Source organism: Spinacia oleracea, chromosome 4, assembly GCF_020520425.1.
Source record: "Spinacia oleracea cultivar Varoflay chromosome 4, BTI_SOV_V1, whole genome shotgun sequence".
Lineage (NCBI taxonomy): Eukaryota > Viridiplantae > Streptophyta > Magnoliopsida > Caryophyllales > Amaranthaceae > Spinacia > Spinacia oleracea.
The window spans coordinates 17,062,175-17,069,868 of NC_079490.1; the positions used below are offsets into that span (position 1 = coordinate 17,062,175).

Consider the following 7,694-nt stretch of genomic DNA (forward strand, 5'->3'; position numbering starts at 1 on the left):
TACCAAACTTTCACGCCTAGGAAGAAGTAGAATAAACGTATTGGGTGCCTGGATGGGTTTACATCAACGGGTCGGACTTAATTCACTTAAAATTTTATACTCCCCCAAAATTGTTGTTCAAGCCCGTTAATTAAACAGGCCGGATAAACTGAGCTAAGCATATGATCCGGCCCATTGAATTACATACCTTAGAAGGAAAAGGAGGGGGAGGCGGCAGCCCTAACTCTAACCTTTTCCAGATTCAATTTATTTAAACCTAATCAAAATTCAGTCAGTCTATGCACACCCAGCAACCATCACCATGGATGGTAAACGGTAATCTTCTTCATTTTTCTCCTTTTTTAGCAATTCCTTATCCTCATCTTCAATCGATGTGCCTTGTTCCTTCTGTTATTGATTTCGATCTGCTTTTTACAGCTATAGTTTAAGATCGAACTCCACTCCTTCTTTTCTCCACTGTTATCTCTCTTCCCAGGGCCGGTCCTGACATTTTGAGGGCCCTAGGCGAAATAAGGGATTTGGGCCCCTTCCAAAATAATACGCCTTTAATTGAAATAATATTTTTATTTTTTTTATTTTTTATGAGATCCACTATATTGTTGAATTCAAATCAATAAAAACTTACTATATTTCCTTTGTATGATCCTAGAATTTCAAAATCCGGCTCTAGTCGATTTCTTGAAATATTTCAATAAAAAAAATACTCATTTAATTACAAGATAATTAATATGCGTAAAAAGATATTTTTTGAAAATAAAGGTTCATTTTAAGCATATAAAAGTATCAGTTAATCTTATCTTCATTAAAATGCTTATCTATTTTAAAATTTATAAACCCATAGTCCATCAAATAAGCATTTTTATGCTCACATATAGTTTATATCAATTAGAACTGAGTACTAAAAGTCAAATACTACATACATAAAAGAAAAGTAAAACACAAAAATAAAAATATTGACAAAGTTTAAAAAGAAAAGAGTTAGTAAGGGGAGTCGAACCCTAGACCTCTAAGTAGATATCAAAACTTTAAAAGTTCCTTTATACCAATGAGCCAAGGAAATAACATGCATATTTAATGCGTTGTTTATTACTAGTACTAAATTACTGGATAGACAATTATTTGGGTCCCTTTCCGCCTTGTGCCCTAGGCGGTCGCACCCCTCGCCTACCCCCTAGGGCCGGCCCTGCTTCCTAGGCAGGCAGTTGCCATTGTTAGATCTCCGTTCTGATCTTTATTCCTTTAAAATGATGTCCAATTGCTACTGCCGCCTGGGCAATGTTGATATCGGGATCAACCCGATATTGTCACTTTCAATACCAATAGCCTATCAATACCCTACTCAATGGTCTTAAGCCTTTTGTTTGTTGGATAAAATTGTCAAGCTCCGCATCACTGCGAGTGGTTTGACATGTTTTGTAAAGATGTTCGACTTCGTTTAGAAGTCGGTGAGCGGTAGTGGAACACACCAACACGTTCTACCTGTGTCATTATTCATCTCATACAAGAGGTGGTCATATGCTAAGCTACCCTAAGGCCCTATTTGGTTCATTATTAGTAAAGGAAAGGAAGAGAAAAGAAATGAAGGGAAAAGAAAGGAAAAGAAGGGAAATAGATTTTATTTTCCTGCGTTAAGGGAAGAGAAATGAAATATAACTGACAGCTTTTAATTTTCTCTTTCCTTCCAAATTCCTCCAATTTTGGGAGGAAAGGAAAGTGAAAATTTTATAAAGGAGCTTTCCTTCCAATTCCCTTTATTTCCTTCCACTTCCCATTTAATTATTTGTACCAAATACAAGAAACCTTATTTTACCTTTCTTTTCTTTTCCTTCTAATTCCTCCCAACCAAATAAAGCCTAACTGTGGCCCGAAACAGCTCGCAAGTTGCTCAAAGATCTCAAGAAGCCCACCAACACGCGGCTACTCCTGTTAGAGGCAACAACTCGACCTACAAGTGCAAGAAGAACTCGGCTTTAGAAATGTATTTTTGCATTTTAGCTCTTAGGAAATAATTCGAAGAGCTTCAGAAGTGTATTGTTGCATTCTAACTTTTACAAAATTGAATAATTTTGTCGTGTAGGCTTTTATTTTTTTCTATTCTAAGCTATGTCATTGAATTTGATTGAGTTAGTGCGAGCTGTTTATTTCCTCCCATTTTTATATTTAGGGTGTGTTCTGTTTAACTTATTTGACTTGAACTTATCTGATCTTATATGAACTTATCTAATCTTATCTGAATTTATCTTAACTGAACTTATCTGAACTTATTGAAAATTATCTGAACTTATTGAAATTTATTGGAACTCATGGTAATTTCTTGAAACTTATAGTAAATAGTTAATAGTAAATACTCCCGTCTCAAAATTATCTTCCTGCTTTCCTAAACGAGCGTCTCAAAATTATCTTCCTGTTTCTAATTTTGGCTACTAAGGTACTACTTTCTCATGTACTATATTAATTAAAATTGAATTAAAAACCCCACACATGTGCTATATTCCACTTTTTCCATGTACTATATTCTCTTTCACATGTACTTTATTCCACTTTTCCATACAACTCAATCATCATTTGTACTTTTTCATGTACTATATTCCACTTTTTTTTAAATCCGTATTTTTGGTCAAACAGGAAGATAATTATGGGACGGAGGGAATAGTTAATAGTTAATAGTAAATAATTAATAGTAAATAGTAAATAATTAATAATTAATACTCTGTAATGAATAATTAATAATTAATAATTAATAATTAATAATTAATAAATAATAATTAATAATTAATAATTAATAATAATATTATTATTAATATTGGAACTTATTGAAACTTATCTGAACTTATTGGAATTTATTGGAACTTATCTGAACTTATTGGAGCTTATCTGAACTTATTGAAACTTATCTGAACTTGTTGGACCTGAAACTTATTTTTTTAAGGTGAACAGAATGCACCCTTACTCATTTACTTGAATTTTGTAGCCTTGTAGGTCTGAACGAGGGTCTGAACGAGACTTCTCTTTGAGACGAGGACGCCTTAAATTATGTACATAATTGTTTTATACAAAGTTCAAATTATGCTGTAATTTTATTTTATATTTGTGTTAAATGAGTTTGAAGTTTTAGTCCATGTCTGTATCGGACAAAACTTAATGTAATTATCCATTTTGAGATTGCTTTTTTTTTTTTTTTTACGACTACATGATACGTCTCATAGTTGAAGTTGAAGCACTAAATATTTGAAAAAAGGGTGCTCTAGACGATAGAAAAGCAGCTAAGGGCTGTGGAATGATGACATAAATTGTTAGTGTATCTTTGCGAAAACTGGAAAAGCCAAGTGGTCTGCTTGTAATCAAAACCAATTTGGGGGTTTGATTCGCATGGTGGTATGGAGTTTGAATCATTAATGATGTCAAAAATGGTACATGTTTGAAACTTGATTATTACTTTCTTTTAAACATTTACGTACCTCATACTTAGAATCGGGAACCAAACACCCCTTAGTATTGTTTGACAGAAATAAGAGAAACAATGTTCGATATTTCAGATGGCGAAATTAAAAGGCTGACAGATCGGATGAAGTCCACTCGTACACTTGTGCAGATGTTACAAAATAAAAAATTGTGTGTCGTCAAAGCTTGCCTTAAACATGTTGAAATGTTGAACACAATCATAGGAGTATATGTCCTAATGGTTTATTACCTAATATTAACATTATTGGTTTTCAATGTTTCGGTTTGTATTCCAACCCATTGATTGTAGATTACCTTGACCAATTCAAGGACTTTCTATAATGTAAAAACAAATTTATTAAAAATTATTCTTAAGAAAGTTTGTTTGTCACGTCTCTGATCCGAAATCAACATTCGGATCGGATACCCGTATCCGAAAATTTAGATATTTGATATCCGTATCCGATCCGGAAATTTCGGATATCCGATATTCGAATTTCCGACTTTTTCGAATCGGATAATTCGGATATCAAATATCCGAAACGCTCCTATTGATTTTTTTTTCCTGCTGACATTTTAATAAACCAGCTCCTGCTCACATTTTAAGTTATTAAATTTCTACAAACAATTTAATAAACCAGCTCCTGTTATTTTCTACAAACAATATAATAAACAAGGAAGGATCATTTCATCCAAATATTTGAACAACACAAGTGCCATCATCCATACATTTTAAGCATACAGGCATTGCTACTAGCATCCAGCAACTCAACAATCTAGCAAACCCAAAAAAATAAACCAAACCATTAAACTAAAGGTAAGAAACTATGCATAAAATGATAAAAGCTAGCAGATGCAGTTAGCCATACATCCATACAAGGCAATGCTGCCACCAAGTCAGCAACTTGAAATTACAAGTGTTCATCAACGAATTAACATTACAAGTCTTCAACTACATTACATATCTAAAACAAGTGAAATTTGATAATTAGAAATAATCATCAACGACTGAAACTGATGGCTGCTCCACCAACGAGGACAAATCTACAAAAAAAAGAACATATGTTATTAGTTTACTATTAAAAATACACACAAGGAGCACAAACTTATAATATAACTAAAGAGTAACATAAGAAATAATATATTACCCTCCTCAATCTTTTCCATTTCAGCAATACTTTCTTCAATAATAAGTGGGCGATTTGCAACACGCAACCAATCTTGTCCGCATATTAAAGCTTCTGCCATAAGTGATGAAAGAGAACTACGAAATTGATCAAGTATCCGTCCCCCGGTGCTAAATGCAGATTCCGATGCGACCGTGGAAACTGGAATAGCTAATACATCCCTAGCCATAAGAGCAACTATCGGATACCTCTCCTCAGCTTTTTTTCCACCATCCTAAAGGATCAAAACTCTTTCCGATGATATTAGGCTCTCTATCATCCATTAAATACTTATCCAAATCAGTTTTTTTTCCAAAACAAATTGTGCACCAACATGCTTCTCAAACTCATAGTCTGCCACATCACGCTCATTGTATATTTCTGTATCCATAGAAGTCAAATCTACTACTTCTGAAGGAACGGATACATTTTGAGTTTGAAAAGAAGCATAATGTTCATACAAAGAAATCAAAGCATCCAAGACCATGCCATACAACTTCGAAGCCTTGTCTAAATCATATTGATCATCTATAGCCCACTTGACATAGAACATTTTACGACAACAGCAATATATAACATCATGTTGATGTTATCCACATTATCCCAATACTTATCATGCTTTTTCTTCATTTTGTAAGCCATTAACCTCTCTCCACTATTGCTACTCTCACACTTTCTTTTTATCATCTTGCTTATTGCCACAAGCTCTAGCAAATATTCATTAGAAGTAGAATACAAAGATCCAGAGAGCCTCAAAGTAGCATCATAAAAAATCTTAAGAAAAGGGAGAAAAGAAGAAGCATGATCCCAATCATAATCAATGGGTACACCAGCTTGCTTGGTTAACTCAGCAATATATTTACCACCATCAGAAGTTTCAAGCAAATCAAAGGCTTTTCGGAAAACCATAGCATAATCCAACATCAAATAAGTGGAGTTCCACCTAGTTTCAACATCTAAACAAAGTTGACGTTTTGACTCAATTTGCTCTTGATTTACACAAATTTTAAACTTTTGCAATCTTGCAGGAGAAGATCTTTTGCAACCAGTATAACATACATAGATATTTCTTATAGTACCTAAATAACTATTACTACAAAATATGGACTACTCTAATTGAATAACTTTGAGGACTAATATAATGTTTACAAGTTCATCACTAAGACAATAAATTTACCTATCTGCATTCTGCAGACACACGAAACAATCATAAACTTTATTAGTGGTCTACTGATGGGAAGATGAAGATGAAGACAAGAAACTTACTTAACTACATTTGTTTCTTATAGTTCTCCCTTTTTACTCCATATTTAATATACAATTATACATGCTAGCTGAATAACATCACTATAATCAAAATTTAATAATTATTTAACTAACATTTTCTGTTGATACATCATACATTAACAAAATCCAAAACACACTTTGATGAAAAAGACAAAAATCATCAAAATTACTACAACTACATATTGTACGGAAGTTCGGCAAATCATCAAACTAAATACTAACCCACCTCTGTATTTTTAAAGGAATTGCTAGATGAATGGAGATATTTCTAAGATTAATAGATTATGTTGTTCTTCATCGCTATAAGCCTAAAACCGCAAGTTACATTAATTGTGAATGATTTGTATGATTTTGCTCCGACTCAATTGAAATATAAGTTAAAGCTTAAGATGAATAGATCTACACATCAGATAAATTTTATACAATAAAATTATACTATAAAATTATTTGAACGATTGAGATAAATTAAATTACCCGATAAACTGATAAGAAACAAGATGCTGCTTTCTGATGTTGTGAGGGATAAGTGGTCGGCCGCCGGTGAGAAGTTAGTGTCGCCGGCGAGATATGAGATTAACCGATTTAGAGATCGAAGAAGAAGAGATCCCAGAAAGGAGACAAGAAGAGAGAGAAAAAAAAGGGAAGCAGTAATGCAGTATAGCGGCGTGACATATCTTTGAGTTTTAGGGCAAATCTTTTATTTAATTTAACCAAAAAAAAAAATAAGAATTAAAAATTTAGTAAATATTTTGGATCTCGGATCCGATATCTGCTTATTTTTCGGATATCGGATATCCGATTTTAAAAAAATCAATATTTGTATATGATCCGATATCCGATTATTTCGGATCGGATATCCAAAAAAATCGGATCGGATGCGGATCGGGTATTCGGATTTTCGGATTTTCAGATATTTTCAGATACTTTTTAAAATCCGTATTTTTGGTCAAACAGGAAGATAATTATGGGACGGAGGGAATAGTTAATAGTTAATAGTAAATAATTAATAGTAAATAGTAAATAATTAATAATTAATAATTAATAGTAAATAGTAAATAATTAATAATTAATAATTAATAATTAATAATTAATAATTAATAATTAATAATTAATAATTAATAATTAATAATTAATAATTAATAATTAATAATTAATAATTAATAATTAATAAATAATAATTAATAATTAATAATTAATAATTAATAATTAATAATTAATAATTAATAATTAATAATTAATATTATTATTAATATTGGAACTTATTGAAACTTATCTGAACTTATTGGAATTTATTGGAACTTATCTGAACTTATTGGAGCTTATCTGAACTTATTGAAACTTATCTGAACTTGTTGGACCTGAAACTTATTTTTTTAAGGTGAACAGAATGCACCCTTACTCATTTACTTGGATTTTGTAGCCTTGTAGGTCTGAACGAGGGTCTGAACGAGACTTCTCTTTGAGACGAGGATGCCTTAAATTATGTACATAATTGTTTTATACAAAGTTCAAATTATGCTGTAATTTTATTTTATTTGTGTTAAATGAGTTTGAAGTTTTAGTCCATGTCTGTATCGGACAAAACTTAATGTAATTATCCATGTTGAGATTGTTTTTTTTTTTTTTTTTACGACTACATGATACGTCTCATAGTTGAAGTTGAAGCACTAAATATTTGAAAAAAGGGTGCTCTAGACGATAGAAAAGCAGCTAAGGGCTGTGGAATGATGACATAAATTGTTAGTGTATCTTTGCGAAAACTGGAAAAGCCAAGTGGTCTGTTTGTAATCAAAACCATTT

The 7,694-nt window shown here is 32.0% G+C and overlaps 1 long non-coding RNA gene across 2 annotated transcripts; it reads right to left on the minus strand.

Moving 5' to 3' along the window:
* Window positions 1-4,107: 4,107 nt before the first annotated feature.
* On the minus strand, window positions 4,108-6,572 carry LOC110775118 (uncharacterized). Of its 2 annotated transcripts, none has more exons than XR_008919130.1 (3): window positions 6,369-6,572; window positions 4,590-4,880; window positions 4,108-4,485 (listed from the first exon to the last, which is right to left on the minus strand). It is a non-coding gene; the product is annotated as an uncharacterized lncRNA (long non-coding RNA). The 2 variants fall into 2 exon arrangements; XR_008919131.1 differs by having other exon boundaries at window positions 4,590-4,842; window positions 6,369-6,571.
* Between the last annotated feature and the right edge of the window lie 1,122 nt (window positions 6,573-7,694).